Source organism: Balaenoptera musculus, chromosome 20 (assembly GCF_009873245.2).
Source record: "Balaenoptera musculus isolate JJ_BM4_2016_0621 chromosome 20, mBalMus1.pri.v3, whole genome shotgun sequence".
NCBI lineage: Eukaryota > Metazoa > Chordata > Mammalia > Artiodactyla > Balaenopteridae > Balaenoptera > Balaenoptera musculus.
Window position 1 is genome coordinate 16,907,727 of NC_045804.1, and position 17,671 is coordinate 16,925,397.

Genomic DNA, 17,671 nt, shown 5'->3' on the forward strand with positions numbered 1-17,671 from the left:
CAAGTCTTCCTCCTGCTGTCACCTCCCTCCTCTTCTGGTTGCTTTCCATTCCACTCCTCACCCCCCATGAAGTCGTCCCCTCCTCCTGCTCGCCTCCTGCCAGAGATGGGTTACTTTGACAAACTTGAACCAAGGTCCTCTCATCTCATGAAGCCCCATACAGAGTCCCCAGGAAGGGGCCAGGGTGCTGAGGGCTTGGGAGGTAAGACGAAGGAAGAGATCAAAGCCCAGATCTCAGGGAGCAAAGGACATCCCCCTTGGAGAGGCAGGTGTGGTAGTAGGCCAGGTGGCAAGCCAGGGACCATGCAGATGGTGACAGTGCTCTAGGGCAGTGCTTCTCCATGCTGGCTGCACCTTAGCCTCAGCTGGGGAGCTTTAAAAATGCTGAGGCCTGGGCCTCACCCCACAGGGTCTAATGTAATTACCCTGGGATGTGCCTGGGCATTGAGAACTTTGAAAGCTCCCCAGGTGATGCTCTCGTGCAGTCAGGGCTCTGGAACAGTGGTTCTTAAACTTCAACATGTATAAAAATCATCCAGAGGGCTTTTTAAAATACAGACTGCTGGGCCCCACGCCTAGAGTTTCTAATTCTGTAGGTCTCAGGAGTGGCTTAAGAAGGTGCATTTCTAACAAGTTTCCAGGTGCTGCAGATGCTGCTGGGGCCCTGGGACTACATTTTGAGAACCGCTATTCTAGGGCAGGGGTCAGCAAACTAAGCCCCTTGGGCCAAATCCACCCTGTGGCCTGTTTGTTATAAATAAAGTTTTATTGAAACACAGCCACACCCACTCATTCACATATTGTCTGTGGCTGCTTTCATGATATAACAGAGTTGAGTAGTAAGGACAGACTCCATATGCCTTGCATAGCCCCAAATGTTCATTATCTATCTCTTTACGGAGAAAACATTTGTCACTCCAGTTGTAGAAGCCACAGGTGGTGGGACCCTGGGTCCCTGAGTGACTGCCTGGAGAAGAGCTTCCTTACTAAACTTGGGCTGTTATATGAGGAGGAAAGAATATCAACCAACATTGTTTAAGCCACTGTATGTTGAGGTCTCTTTTTACAGTAGCTCAGTTTCAGCTACATTCTTTTTTTAAATAAATTTATTTTATTTATTTATTTATTTTTGTCTGTGTTGGGTCTCTGTTGCTGCACGTGGGCTTTCTCTAGTTGCGGCGAGCGAGGGCTACTCTCCATTGTGGTGTGCGGGCTTCTTATTGCGGTGGCTTCTCTTGTTGCGGAGCACAGGCTCTAGGAGCGTGGGCTTCCGTAGTTGCAGCACATGGGCTCAGTAGTTGTGGCTCGCGGGCTCTAGAGCGCAGGCTCAGTAGTTGTGGTGCACGGGCTTAGTTGCTCCGCGGCATGTGGGATCTTCCCGGACCAGGGCTCGAACCCGTGTCTGCTGCATTGGCAGGTGGATTCTTAACCGTTGCGCCACCAGGGAAGTCTTGTCAGCTATACTCTAACTCCTGGTTCCAGCACTTCCTGGCTGTTCTATAACCTCTCTGAGCCTCAGTTTCCCCATCTGTAAAATATGAATAATAATATCAACCTTATGGGTTATTGGAAGAATTAAAAATATGAATCCCTGGCTCATAGAAGGGGCTCAACAGATCCTGGTTCCCGTATCCAGTACCCAATGTGCTTGGGGAAAGCAGGTCACAATCTGACACGTCAGAGAAAAATTGCTAAAACCTCTACGTGCTTGTTTTGCTCTTAAACCAAAACACGCTCCATTTCCCCACTCCCTGCTGCAAATGAATACAGTTTTCTTTTATTTGGAGGCTGGCACAGCTGTTCACTTGCAGAAGTGTCCTGCTCAACTCCAATGAGCCGATCTTGGAGCTACTTTAACAGAACAGTCTCTCCAGGTGGGAAACCCTCTGACTGGGCTAGAGGTTGAGGAAACTGGCTTAAGTGGCGCCCACTCCGGAGGGGGCTGCATGGGAACACTTCATACCAAGGTCAGTAATTACACAATTTCTACTTGCTTCCACTTAGTGCCAGTCATGGAGTGGGGTTGCCTTTCCCCACTACTGGTGGAGAGTAGGTTGGTTAGTTCAAAAGCATGCTTTGATCATCTGCTGATTGTTGGATACTGTGCCAGGGAACTGAGGAGGAAGAAAGAGGCGGGGATACAGTAAGAAACAGACCAAGAAGCACCACCGTCAGCAGCGCTTTGCAGGAGCCAGCTAGAAGCCAAGAAGTAGCCAGATGGGAAGACTCAGGGATGCCTGGGGCCCTGATTAAAGTCCATCCCACACCTGGCTGCTCACCTAGTCACTTGGGGAGCTGTTAAATATACAGATTCTCAGGTCTACCCCGGCCCAATGAGGCAGATTCCTTGGGGTGAGGACCCAGGACTCTTTACTTTTAACACACTCCCTGGGTGATTCTGGTGGTACCAGCATAGCACTGGTCTGAGGCTAGATTTTGAGGAAACACTACACTAAATGTAATAGGAGGGAGGACGTTGATGCCCACAGATCTGGGTTCAAATTCTGGGTCCAAGGCACAAAAAAAAGACCAAGCATAATAGAAAAAAGTGATGAGTTGAGCTATATAAATTTTGTTTAAAACTTCTACCATTCAATTATTATTATTATTATTATTATTATTTATTATTATTTCTATCTATTATTATTTTCATAATAGATACTATTATGAAAATGAAGAGACAAACCACAGACTGATATCTGCACACAGCATCTGCTATGGGCCAGGCCCTCTTCGAAGGGCTTATTTAATCATCACAACTTTCTGTGGTAGGTACAATTATTGTCTCCATTTTACAAATGAGGGAACTGTGTTCCAGCAAGGTTAAGCAACTTGCCTGAGGGTGCACAGCTAGAAAACTGGCAGAGCTCGTCACCAGGATTCTACACTGCCTCCCAGCTCAAGCATAATTAACAACCAGAGCAGCTTGTAAGATACCTATTATGGTCAGGATTGGCAGAGGATACTCCAGTTCTTTCCTTGATTGAAGTAGAATTTGTTCTTTATTTTGCAGACCTTGGAACTCCTCTGGGACCCCCAAGTTGTTTTCACCATACAGGAAATTTGGGGTTTGGCCATGTCTCCAGCCCTTTGTTGCTATTTGCAGATGGTCTCATCCTCTGTCTGCAGCTGCTCAAAGTTCACCTGTGCAACAGATTCTCTAGTAACAACGTTCCTGAGAGGTTGGTGCTTTCTGAGATAAAATCTACAGGATGCCAGCTCCTGATGGATGCCAAGGCGGTGGCCCCCTTCTTGGTGCCCACTCGATGCCATATGCTTGTTCTCCCTTCAGCAGTAAGTAATCGTGGGAGGGGACTGATGATCGGCTTCTTTGGGCAGCAAGAGTAACTCCCTGATTGAAATAGATCCTCCACTGGACAGAAATGCGACTGTCTCAACCTTTCCCAAGTAGCGTCATTAATCATCCCCCAGACTCAATAGTCCAGGAATGTTCAACAGCCCAAGAACGTCCTTTCTTAGCCTGGCGAGGAGTGCCATCAGTCAGAAAGGCAGGGAGGGGTGGGTATATCAGAGGATCCCTGGCACCTTCGTAACTGCATGAGTAGCAGCCAGCTGGGAGTGGTCCAGGGGGCTGAGCAAAGGAAGCAGGCTGGATAAGAGCGTAATACTGTGGAGGGGCGGTTTGGAGCCACTGTCTCCAGAACCTTCTCTGAGTCTGGCCCTATGAGGAGTAGAGAAGGAGAGGGGAAGAAGGGAGACCTCAAATCTCAGCAGCAGCTGCAGCTGGTCCTTCCCATCCAAGGGGCCAGGATATTCTAGAACTACTGAGCCTGCCCAGGAAAGGTTTAGAGGTTGATTATGCCCCTAGCGTGAGCACCTACTGTGTCCACGTCTTTGTCCAAGGCAAAACAACACCATCTGGCTGGGAGACGAGACGTGTATTCAACATAAGAGCTGAGGACTCGGGCTTCCCTGGTGGCGCAGTGGTTGAGAGTCTGCCTGCCAATGCAGCAGGGGACACGGGTTCGAGCCCTGGTCTGGGAAGATCCCACATGCCGCGGAGCGGCTGGACCCGTGAGCCACAACTACTGAGCCTGCGCGTCTGGAGCCTGTGCTCCGCAACAAGAGAGGCCGCGATAGTGAGAGGCCCGCGCACCGCGATGAAGAGTGGCCCCCGCTTGCCGCGACTAGAGAAAGCCCTCGCACAGAAACGAAGACCCAACACAGCCATAAATTAATTAATTAATTAAAAAAAAAAAAAAAAAAGAGCTGAGGACTCAGGGAAGGGCTCTCTGGAGGGGCTGCAGGGAAGAAGTAAGCCATAAAAGAAATGACACTTTGGCCGTGAGGAAGGCAAACACAATCCAGACAGAGAAAAAAACAAGTTGTTCATTCATCCATTCAGTGGGCACTTGTTGACCTACTGTGGTCGGGCACTGTTTTAGGTCCTTGGGATACAAAGGTTTACAGAATGTGGCCTGTCTCCTGAGCAGGCCAGGTTTAGGGTGAGGCAAGTAGGCAACGAGAGGGCAAAACAAGGAGTTAATCACTCTCAGGGGCCAGCCCTGCCTTCTTACGACTCTGAGAATGAGTGCCTCCTGAAATTTTGCTCCCTGGGCGCCTTGCTCATCTCACCCCATTCCTGGCCCTCCTCCTGGGGGACTCATAGTCTAGGACGAACAAAGGTCTGAAGGTGGGACGCTGCGACCTCCTTAGCGCGGCGTTCAAGGCCCTCGGGATTTGGCCCCATCTACCGTTTGAGGACCATCTCTTGCCCTCTCTCCTTTAAGCCTTTGCCAGCCAAACCATGTTTATCTTCTGCATACGGTGTGAGCCTTCGCACCTCCATCCCCCACCCGGAATCCCCCGCCCCCAATCCCGCACCTCCCTGGCCAGGTCTGGCCCCCCTTCAGGACTCAGCTCAAGCAGCACCTGCTCTCTGGTGCACCCTCAACCACCGGCACCGTTAACTGGTAACCTTGACGCCCAGGGCAAGGACAAAGTTCAGCTTGGTAGCGCAGGATACGGCTCAGGGGTGGGGAGCAGGATATTATTAAGTATGCACCTGGAAGCTTCCTATTTCAAATTACCATTCTTCCAATCAGGTGTCTCGCTGTGTAGGAGGCATGTCCTGTCATCAGGTAAATGTAGTAACATCTTTCATTACAAAATCTAAAATCATTTTTTCCCCAAATATCACAGTCTCTATATTTGACGAGTCTGGAATTCCAGCCCTGGCAATCACTCCCCATGAGAGGTGAGGGCTTCCCTCTATGAGCTCTGAGGCCCCCTGTGAGCCCAAGCATCCCGTGTCGGTCTCGGAGCCCCACCTCCCGCCCAGGGCAGCCAGCTGTGGATCTCCAGACAAAGCACAGGGCCTGGCACAGGGTCAGAGCGGTAACTGAGCGGGGGTCAGGGGTGGTATCGAGGAGACCACCCGGCTCAGAGCATGAAACAAGATTGTGACCAAGACATAGGCAGGTGCCATTCAGAGCAGAGAGGCCTGAAGGCTGCCTGGGAATCAGCCGGAGAGGGAGGGAAAGACCACAGGCCCCTAAACGGCTCCCCTGATTCAGAGCAAAGCCAAGTGCCTCTGAGAGGCGGAAGGGGCTGTGAGGCTTAGTCACACCTGTGAGGTTGGCTCCAAATACAGGCCCTGTCGGCTCTGATGAGAGTCTCCTCAAAGCATGCCAACAGATGTCTCGTGGAGGGGAGAAACTGCAGAGAAATTACCACCCCAGCTGTGACTTCTCCCATGGAACTAAAAACAGCACATCTAGCCCATGCTCTCTGTCTCCAGATGGATTCCGAAGCCTCTCTGCCCTGAGGGGGCTGGAGGCGGGGCAGACACTAGCCTGGGGAGGGGTCCCTGGGGGAGGACAAACCTGGGAGCTCAGAGAATGAGCGGCACCCCCAGACTGGGTCTCTGGCCTTGGAGGAAAATCACAGTGTGCTCCCTGTACCACCCCCATGACACCCTGATCCCAGGGGGAGCGTGGGAGAGCCGCAACAGGGGTCCTTGTGCCCCTTTATTTGGACGGGGTAGGTCAGGCACGGGTAGGTTAGGGATCATCAGCATCGGGTGAAAAGCCAACACTTTTTCCCCGTTTTTTTTGCACCTGGAAAAACATCTCCGAGCCCCGAGAAAGTAAGTAGAGTGGCTAAGACATGGCTTGAGAAGCCTAAATGAGAAAGTCATGGGAAAGCATTTTGTCAACACTATTATGCTGTCATTACAGATGCAAAGGGTGACATCGGGATTCTGAATGCAGCTATGACCACTTTGGCTTGGGTGGACCCCAAATCACCTGTAGCTGCTCCCCTTCCAGACCCACTAGCTCTCCCACTGCTGAGACCTGCCTGTGAGGACACAGAGGAGCCCTTGCTTCTCCCTAGCCCGTCCCCTCTTCCTCCTCCCCGCCTCCCTGGGCCGTGGGCAGGCTGCCCAGCACTGTCAGGCAGGGTGGCCGCTGTGGGCTCAGACACCCTGGGCCCAGCCTTGGCAGTGAGCGAGGGGACGGACTGCAAGCTCTGGGGAAGGAGCTGCTGCATCAAACACACACGGGCGGGTGTGACCATGATGGGCAGGGAGCACTCCCAGGCCAGCCCGGGGCCAAGGCACGTTTCCGCCCGGAGCAGCCGGCCTTGGGGGCAGAGAAGTACAGGGTCCCCAGGAACCCCTGAGGGGCTCCTGTTTCCAAGTCCCAGCTTGGCCAACCACGGCTTCCTGTTTCCCACAGCATCGGATGCAAGGTCTTTAGCCTTCTCGCCATGGCCCTCCCTGCCCTGTCTCTCTTTGATGTTTATCAGAAGTCACTTTCTTTTCAGCCAGACTGGCTGTAGCTACTGTGTGCCACGCAGGGGACTAGGCACCTAGGGTGCTACCAAACGGCACACCTGCCCTCACACAGAGGCCATTTCCCCAAAACAACAGAAGGCAGCGAGAACTCCACCTGCAGCGAAACAGAGCTCAGGAACTGGGACGGGGGAGAGGTTCTGGGGGGCAAAGTCTGGAGGTGGGCAGGGCTGGTGATATCTGAATGGCTCCTCAGAGCCAGATCTCATCACAGCTCAGTCACTCCCACCTTGGGGCCTTTCCTCAACCATTCCCCGTGCCTGGAATACCCTCTATCTTCCGATTGGGTTCCTGCCTCTCGCTTTGCTAAGAATACCCCACACGACGCTATGAACGGCTCAGAAGTGCATCTAATACCAAGAGGAGATAAAAATACTGTCATAGCACCTGTTGTTTAGCACTAGTTCTGTGCCAGGAATAACGCTAAACATTTACATGCATAATCTCTTCTAGTCCTACAACAGTCTCACAAGGAAGGTATTTTTGTCCCCATCCTATAAATGGAGAAAGTGTGTCTCAGAGAGGTAAAGTAACTTGCTCCAAGTCACACAGCTAGTCAGTGGAGTTCTGTTTCCCTCTAAAGCCCGCATTTACAACTGCCGCCTGTGCTGCCTCCCAAACTGGGTAAGCTTGAAATTCCGCTTCTCCAGAGAGACCTCAGGGTGTCCCCTACATCACATCTTCAACCCAGTTCATAGACAGGCCTTCTAAATCATAGCAGTTACAGACAGACAGCAGGTGCCCTCTTTCCAGCCCTGAGTCACCTCGGGGCATGGACAGAGGGCTGGCTAGAGTCAAAAAACCAGATCCTACTGCTACTTTGCCACCTTGGATGAGTTCTCCAACTCAGACTGATGGTGTCAACTTGGACAACATGTTTATTCTCCCTGGGCTCTGGTTTCCTGCAATATAAAATGATGCCGTTGGATTGCGGCAGTGGTTCTCAGGCAAGACTGCCTCAACCCCCCAGTGAGACCCAGGACAAAGAAAGGTGCTTTGGCCCCCAGGTCCGCCTCCCTCCAGCCCCCAGCACCCCTTACCTTGAGCCACCCTTTCTGCAAAAGCATGAAAATGTGAGCAATTCTCTCAGCAAGGCAATCTCCCTCGGGCTCCCTCCACATCTTTGGAACTGCACTGCAGGGTTTCTCTTCACTGAATGTGCTTCCCGAGCCCCCCAGCTCAGTGGGCAGAATGGGGTTTTGAAAGGAGGCTGTACCAGAAGGCTGTCCCTTCCCTCAGTGGGATCAGCTGATGATAGTGATGGGGGAAGGGCACCAACAGAGTTTTTTCCACTCCCGCTGGGGACAGTGAGAAGCATGCAGTGAGGTAAACAGGTGAAGGGCTCTCTTGCGAACAACACCCCTCCCGTATATACCCTTAAGAGTTTTTCTATTTTAAGAACTCACTGTGAAAAAGTATCCATTTTGTCCCTGTATAACTATGCCCCTTCATCTCAGCAATTAAGATCAGTGGTTAAAAGTGGACTTTCTGAAATCAGCCAGTCTGGTTGGCCAGCTCCCCCACTTTCTGGCCTAGCTGTGTGACCTCAGGCAAGTTACTTTACCTCTCTGAGCCTCACTTTCCTCACCTGTAAAGGATGATAATTGTACAGCTTGGCAGAAGGGCTCGATGAATTGTAGCTTCGGTGACTCTCTTACTGTGGGAGACACGGAGACTTGCTACCCAGAAACCCCTTCAAGGAAGGGATGGCTGCCCAGATTCAGGGGGCTGGGAGGCGGGGTGTGCCGGGTAAGCACACAGCTTCAGCTACAGAGAGCGGCTTTGCCCCAGGTCAAGCCCCTCCCAGGGCAGCCCTCATCGGGTAGCTGAGCAAGAAGGGGGAATAAAGGCTCCATCATTTTTTGGGGTGCGGGGCACGCTGACTGCTTGCTTCAGAGCCCCACCCCACCCCGGGTTGGCTGAAACTTTGTCGGGCCTCACAGTTCCAATTCTCCCTCTGCCTGGCCCTGCTGCTTCCCCTTCCCTCTATGGTTGATCCCCAGTAAACTCTGTCCCAGCCTCTGCTTCTGGAGAACCCAACCCATGACATATTTCATTATTCTGTGCTAATATAACCAGTGCAATAGGCCCTGGGTCCAGACTTGGCCACAGCTCCCAGTTTCCCTGGGTTATCCCAGCAGGTCCAAGATGTCTGCAAACCATAGTGCTGGGGCCGTGGGGACCAAGACAATGCCAGTGGTTGATCAGATGGTCATTGCCTGCCTCAGAAATGGGCACTATGTGCCAGATTAATCAGCCCCTCACCGGAGTTCAGTGGAACCCTTCCTTCTCTCTCTCCCTCCTTCTCCTTTCCTTCCTCCCTCCCTCCCTCTCCCTTCCCCCTTCTTCCCTCCTTCCTTCCTCCCTTTCCTCCCTCTCTGACCAGGCATTATGCCAGATGTAAGGGCTCTGGGATTATTAGGACAGGGAGCTTACAGTCTAATATGAAAACAATTCAATTCAGCCTGATAAGCGTTCAGCTAAGAGGGTGCCATGGATGCTCAAAGGGGCACCCAGAGCATCAACGGAGGCTTTCTGGAGAAGGAGATGTCTTCCTTAAGTCCTGAAGGGCAGGTAGGAGCTGGGCAGCCAAAGAGGGTGGAGGGAGATGTTCCAGAGAAAAGGGGACGCTCACGTCAGCCTGAACCAGGTACCCATGCACTTGCTGGGATGCTATCAGTCTCGGAGCCTCCCCTCCCGCCCAGGGCAGCCAGCTGTGGATCTCCAGACAAAGCACAGGGCCTGTTGCAGGGTCAGGACTCAAGTTCAAAGAGTCAGCAGAGTCGCCTTTGGACATGGCCCACCTGTTTCCTGAAGATGGTGTTAAGTCACCCTTTGAGCTTGCCTTCTTCAACTCATAACCCAATGGCTTTCATCTTTCCCTGTAGGCCCTCATGCTCTAGCCTGTCCCCCTTCCATACACCCTACCTCTGCAAACACGCAACGAACAGAAGCCCTTAATGCTCCTTCCAGCTGGGGTGGCAGGTGACGGGCTCTGGACACTCTGCTCCAAAATACGGCACCTTGGCATATCAGATATTTTAAGCTGAAAGAGTTTGAGAAAACATCAGAAGCGGGAAAGTATCTCTGACCTTCCCCCGTCTTTCTCCCCTGAATCAGGTCCTAAGATCCTCCCATGAGAGGTGCCCTCCCTGTGCCCAGAGGAAAGGAGCATCCTTATGTCCAAGACAGAGGGACACCGAGAAGAATCTGGACGAATGGGCCTTGCTAAGTTTCCCCCAGTTTACTACACTGGTTCATACTCTTTGACCTATTATATTTCAACATGACTGCCCACTCTTCAGCAAACCTAGCATGAAAACACCCAGGCTTAACATTTCTTTGGGTCTTCATTTCCTTATGAAGGTGCTGGAATCATGTAACACTTAGGTTAAATAAATTTGTATGCTTTTCTCCTGTTGTTCTGTCTTTGTCAGGTTTGTTTTCAGACCCAGCCAGGGACCCTAAGAGTGTAGAAGACTTTTTCCTCCCTCCACAGGCCTGGGGCTAATGTTCCCACACCTCACGTGGTGCCTGTAAAAAGCCTCCACATCCCACACGCCTGAGACCCCTGGTCCGTCTCCAGGCTTAGGGGGCTTGCTGTCCTAAAGCGGGCCATGCAGTGAATTGCTGTAAACAGAATCTTATTTTCTGCACAGAATCCATTATAAAGTCAGAGATATTTCCAAGGATGGTGGAGAAAACCTTAACAAGTTGGTTTTTCAATGGTCTCCCATCGTGGTGCCCTGGCAGCTTTATAGGAAATGGGAGATATTGCCACCACCTAGTGAGTCACAGCACCTCTCCTTAATCCAGGATCATCCCTCCTTTTTTTTTTTCCTTTTTTGAAACAGCTTTATTGACCTATAATTCACATACCATACAATGCACCCATTTAAACTGTATAATTCAATGGCTTTTAGTGTATTTAGAAAGTTGTGTGCCCATCAACACAATCAATTTTAGAACATTTTCAGGGAGTTCCCTGGTGGATTCGGTGCTTTCACTGCTGTGGCCTGGGTTCAGTCCCTGGTCAGGGAACTGAAATCCCACAAGCCACGCGGCCAAAAAAAAAAATTTTTTTTAAGAACATTTTCATGACCCCCCAGAAGAAACCCTGCACCCTTTAGCTGTCAACCCCCAAAACTCCCCACCCCCTCCCCCAGCCCTAGGTAACCACTAACCTATTTTTTGTCTCTATTGATTTCCCTATTCTGGACATTTCATATAACATTCCTCTTTTTCTGGCCATTGTCTAAATCATCATCCTCATCATCACTATCTTTTGTAGAGCCCCTTACAACTTGCAATGTCCTTTCATATATATTATTGTTGTAGACTAATTACAAAACACAAAAACAAAAAGCTGGCCCAATTTTTCCTCCCTCCCTTTGTTATTCAAACAGGCTCCTGCTTGCTTTGGCCAGTGGGATATTAGCCAACAGGAACGAAGCAGAGGCTTGAGAAAGTGCTGCATGTTTCCACTTCCTCTCCTGCTCCTCTGCTATCTCCCTGTAAACATACCTGGGCTGCCCTGTGGAGAAAGAGAGGTACGTGGTCCAGCTGCCCCATCACCTCAGCAACAGCCGGCCAACCACCAGCCCTGTGAGGAAGCCAGCCTACATCACGAAGGCACAAACTTGTGAGCTAAAGAAATATTTATTGGACTTCCCTGGTGGCGCAGTGGTTGGGGGTCCGCCTGCCGGTGCGGGGGACACGGGTTCGGGCCCTGGTCCGGGAGGATCCCGCGTGCCGCGGAGCGGCTGGGCCCGTGCGCCCCACTGCTGAGCCTGTATTCTGGAGCCCGTGAGACACAACTACTAAACCCGCGTGCCAGCTGCTGGGGCCCGCGCGCCTGGGGCCCGTGCTCTGCGGCGGGTGGGGAGGGGCCGCCACGGTGAGGGGCCCACGCACCGCGGTGGGGGGTGGCCCCCGCTCGCCGCAACTGGAGAGGGCCCGTGCAGCAGCCAAAAATAAAAATAAATAAATAAATAAATTTATTAAAAAAAAAAAAAGAAATGTTTATTGTTGTGTGCCGCTGAGGTTTTGTGGTTATCTTTTACTACAGCATTATTGTGGCAATAAAAAACAATTATCTCATTTGTTTCTTACCACAATCCTGTGAGGCTGGTAGAGTAGAAAAAAAAATCTAAAATTAAGACATGAAAATACAGAAGAGGGAGGAAACCAGCACGCATTGAACACCTACTCTGAGCCAAGTCCTGGGCTTGGAATTTTCCCATATATTATTATCTTATTTGATTCTCACAACGAACCCGAGATCGCTGTGTTACTGGAAGGAATGCTGTGGCTGTAGATTACAGTGTGTCTGCTAATGTCTTATGGAACAAAGCTTCTTCACCAGATCAGAAAAGAAGTCTGGAGGGATCCCAAGGTTGATGCAACATCTCAACAAAGTCATCAAAAACCCAGTCTCCATGGATAACCAACAAGGACCTACTGTATAGCACAGGGAACTCTGCTCAATGTTATGTGGCAGCCTGGATGGGAGGGGAGTTTGGGGGAGAATGGATACATGTATATGTATGGCTGAGTCCCTTTGCTGTGCACCTGGAACTATCACAACATTGTTAAGCGGCTATACTTCAATATAAAATAAAAAGTTTAAAAAAAACAACAAAAAACAACCCGGCCTCCTATCTTTCTGCCCCACCATCCTTGCTGTGTTAGCTTTTCTTTCTCAGGCTTATTACTTTATGGTTGCAGGATGGCTGCCACAGCTCCAAGCATCACATCAGCACTCAATCTCATTCATGGCAGGAAAATGGGAGCAGGACTTCTTGGCATGTGAAGAAGAAAAATCCTTCCCAGAAGTCCCCCAATAGCCTTCCCTTTATATCTCATTGCCTAAAACTGGGTCACATGCCCACCCTGAAACTAATCAATAACAAAAAGAAAATGACATGACCATGCTTGGAGTAGACCAATTGTACTTTATCCACTGAAATTTCAGGAGGGACCCTCCTTCCCAGAGCACGTTCCATCTAAACAAAATCTAAGGAAAAAGGAGAGATTAGGTTTTGGATGGGCAACAAACACGGTGACATCCACAGGTATTATTATTTCCCACTTTACAGATAATGAAACTGAGACTTGGGAGTTCAAATAAGTTGCCCGAGGTCATCCAGCTGAGAATTGGTAGAGCTAAGATTCAAATCCAGCTCTGTCTGGCTGCAAAGCCCTTTCTTCTACATGGTAAGGGCCTTTGACCAAGTTTCCACAGTTAAGGAATGCCAGGGCAGGGCTAGAACCTGGGTCCTGGCTGGGAGCATTATTCTCACCACAGCTGCCTGTTTCTCCCTTGCCTGGGCACTCCCTTCATACACACATTCCTGTCATCCAACTCCCTTCCTCCTTCTTCCCTTTGAATATTTTCAGTGTCTCCAGAGTGGCCGTGGTGCTACAATTTATGGCGAATCACAGGAGGTGCTCCCACGCATAATATATTCCAGCCTGAGAAGCCTCCAGTCGCGGCTTCAGGGTCTGTAAAATGATTTAGCCCTACCTCTCTCTCACGGTAAATCCAGAAGACTGTGCATTACATTCCCAGGAATAAGGACACTAAACCTTATGTACCTGAGCCTGGTAATAGATAGCTCCCCCTGACTGCCCCGACCCCCTGCCTACTCTTCTCCAGGAGAAATGGCCTCAGCTCCTTCAATTCAGTGAATTTTACCATCTTCCTACCACCTTTCTGGCTCTCAGAGAAGTATTCCATGGATGCCTTTTTCTGTCCTGATGACAGCTCATTAATCATGCTTACTGGCTGCCCTGTACCAGCTTCACTCGCGGGAGGTCAATTTGATATCCAGAAAACACCCTCATGGATGACTCCCTCTCGACCTTCATTCTCACCCTCTCACCATCCCTGGGCCTGGGAGTTCGCTGGTTTCACACAGGCCTGTCACAGGGGCTGTGCAATGGGTTCCTACTCCTTTGCAAATGGCTTCTTCTTAGTAGAAAACACACACACACACACACACACACACACACCCTGACAGGCTCTTGGTGTCCACTCACACCTCCTTCCCCACCCCAGCCCCTCCCACCTGGCCTGGAGATGCCCCCCTAAACAGATCAGTCAACTGGAACAGCGGCCAACCTGCCAGGCCTGCCCCCCACCTCTGTCCTGGAAGAAACACACTTCCTGAGCACTGAATTTCAGAAGCTCAAGGAAAATCTCAAGGCTGAGTCACACATAGGTTGGACTTGAAAAAAGATACAGAGGCCAAAGAACTACAGAATATAGAAGATAAAACCAGAATGGGGAGAATCTTCAAGATCATCTAAGCCGGTGATTTTCAAACTACTTTTCGGCAGCAGAAATTTGATCTTCCAAATGAGATTGAGGCAGGAGATAGATGGGCCCCAGGCTGAGCAGCTGGAGTGTCCCCTGTGGATAGATACTCCAAGATGAAGATAATAGCAAGAGTGAGAGAGGAGCTGAGCCCTGCCCAGATAAGAGACCACATATTTCTCATTCTCAAAGTCAAGGAGACCTCCCCGACTACACATGCGCAGAAAGGCTCCTTGGAGGTCAAAACGGGAGGGGACATCAACCTCCCCCATGGTAAGTGAGGTCAACCTACCCATAGGCCTCTTCGTTAGAATCCGTCTTGGCTGAGAGATGCGCACGTACACAGGGGAGGATCCTGAGATAAACCAAATATGGACTCAGAACCAGGCAAAGCAAGATGATTGGCCAAAGGAAACCCAGAAGAAATGCCCCATGTAAGTGATTCAAACTACCACGGGGGCGCAACTCTCTCTCTGAGTCACCCCTGTGTGTCTATTCACACGTACCCATTTTCCTTCTAATAAACACTTTACTTGTTTCACTACGTTCTGTCTCTTTGTGGGAATTCGTTTCTACAAAGCCGACAGGTCAGGGTATCGTCACCGGCCACTGGTCCCTGGTGATCTGGTGGCTGGGATTCAGCGCCCTCGCTGCTGCAGCCTGACTTCCATCTCTGGCCAGGGAACCGAAATCCTGCTTCAAGATGCTGCAGGCCGAGGCCACCGGAGATCAAGATGTTTATATAGAACCCAAAGACATAAAGGCAAGTGAGGCCACTCTAATTAAGCAGAGGTGATGGATTTGACACATACCTTGACCCTCAGCAGAACCCTGGGTTCTGTGGGACACACTTTGAAAACCATTGCTGTAGTCGAGTCTTTCATTTTACCAATGGGGAAACAGAGACCCAAATAAAGGAAGTGATTTGTCCTGCAAAGTGGGCAGCCAGGCTGGAGCTGAGATGCTGGAATCTGTTTGCCGAATCCAGGAGCCAAGAGTTGGTCAAGGTCTCCATGCTAGAGTTGGGGGGAGGGGAGGAGGGAAGCGGAGGGGAAGTGGAGCTGGGTTTGGCAGCTGGCTACCTCGGACAGAGCTTCGGTGGAAGGTTCTAGAACCCAGATGAGAGGCCCTCCACCCCAGAAGAGAGGCCAGGCTTTTGTTCTTTTTCCCTCACACCAGGCCTCGGGGGAGTATTCCCAGGGCGATCTTCATCACACTCAACTCCCAACAGCCATTTAACACACTAAATAAGATATCAGTCTCTCACCAAGAATAGATCCAAAGTGGAAAGTCAATTGAAGCTGATCCAAGGCTACACTGGGACCTCAATGTTTGTGATGCTGTCAGCCAGGGGACACTCGCTTTCTAGACAGAGCAGCGTGGATGGGCTGAGGGTCTGAGAACTGAAGAAGAGGAAGAATCACTGCCCTCCTATCCCCTCCCCTCCCTACCCCCAGCCTCACAAGATCTAGTTCTCAGATCGGTCCCCTGACAGCAGCATCAGCACCAGTTGGGAATTTGTTAGAAATGCATTTTCCAGGGCCGCAGCCCAGACCTACTAAATCAGAAACTGTAGGGGTGGGGCCCAGCGGCCTGTGTTTTAACAGCCCTCCGGGGGATCTTGCTGTGCAAAATTTGAGAACTGCTGCCTTAGCACCTTGTTCCTGAGTTACTGCAGCGACACTTGGGCTGAGGAGACTCGGGAGTGAGAATGGGGCCATTTGAGATCAGATCCTAAAGAGAACAAAACGTGCTGGGGGTGACCCTACAGGGGCCGCTGTTAGAGAGGAAAAAGAATCTTGTTTTAAAAATAACAAAAGTTGGCCAGGATGTGAAGAAACTGGAACCCTTGTACTTTGCTGGTGAGAATGTAAGATGGTGCACCCTCTGTGGAAAACAGCTTAGTAGTTTCTCAAAAGGTAAACCCAGAGCTACCATTTGACCTAGCAATTCCACTCCTAGGTATATCCCCAAAAGAACTGAGGCTGGACGCAAGGTGGGTGAGAGTTTAGTCCCTCACACAGTGTTGCAGTGAGCAGTTCCCATCACCTCACACATCGCCGTGTCCATGGCACCCAGACCATGTCTCCTGCATCCACAAGGCCTGAGATGGAGCCCTGGACAGGCCTGGGCCTCCCACCTCAGCTGCTTGACCTGAGGGGAAACCAGGTGGCCTGGGTCACTGGAGACAATGACTGCTCGGAAGCAGAGGGGCCCGGATGTGAATCTGGGGAGCACGTGGACACCCAGTGTATCACCGGTCTGACCTTACCCGGGAGACCTCCACCCCAGATCATGTGGGCATTAAATTCAAGCTAACCCCCGCCCCCTGCCTAGATCCATCCAGCACCTGCTAGGCTCTGAGGCTTTTTTCTCTGGTCTAGAAAACACATCCCTTCCTTTCAAGGGCTTTAGTTTCCTGCTCTATAAAATGAGGCACATCTCCAGAGTCCCTCCTGGCTCTGACCTAGGACTTTCAGGAGAGGATCATGGCTTATGGGGGGCAGGGGTGGGGAGGCTTGGGTGAGAATGGGGGCGGGGCAGGAATGAACTGGAACCGAAGGTGACAGGAGGCCCCCAGTGAGGGGGTTGTCCCAATCTCTTCCCTTCTCATGATCAAATGATCATGAGTTAATCCACAGACACCATGCGGGGCCTGGCACGTAGGAAGCTCTCAATCATTGTTACCAACAATTATGATGATTATCGGTAGCCCTATCTTATAAACAGTCCTCTTGCTTAATCACTAGTATGCACAAATGTTTGAATTGCTGCATCATCGAATCAAGAATTGCTGAGTCATTGAATCCACAGGGGGCAGGACCATCAAAAGGGAGCAATCTCTCTAAGTCATAGCGGGAAGCATTGCTGAGTCAGTGCAATGCACCCTCCTGAGTCATGCCTCTACCCATGCTGCCCTTGCTGCTCCTAGGTCTTTCCAAAAGCCAAAGCCCACTCTAAGGTCCAATCCAGGGAGGTGCTGTGTGACCATGACTTCATCTGACTCTCCCAACAACTCTAAATAGTTCTCATTACATTCCACTGAAAACAGAACTGAGGTTCTCAGAGGTCAAACAGCCTGGTCTCACACCCCAGTCTTTTTGGCCCTGAGGCCCATGGCGCTCCCACTTCTGGGTGGCCTTCCAGCTTCCAGACTGAGCTAACCTTTCCTCCCTCGGTGTGGCCTGACCTTTCTTTACCTTCCTTTATAGCACTTACCACATCGTATTGTCATTTCTCTGGGCACCTAGGCCCCTAGACTTGGGAGTCCCACACGGGCAGACAAGAACCATGTCTAATCTTCCTCGTGTGCCCCGCACCCAACACAGTCCCAGGCTCACCTTGGGTGCCAGTCAGGGGCTCTGAATGGGTCCATCCATTGGAGGCTCTTGCTACTTGCCAGGGAGCATGCCTGCCACAGGGGTGGGCCTCTTAGAGGAAAATGCGTTCTGAGGTTCAAGTTTCCATCTTCCTTTGGGTACCCCAGCTCCCTCTAAAATTGGGAGTGGCCTATATTTCCCACCCTCCCAGTGACC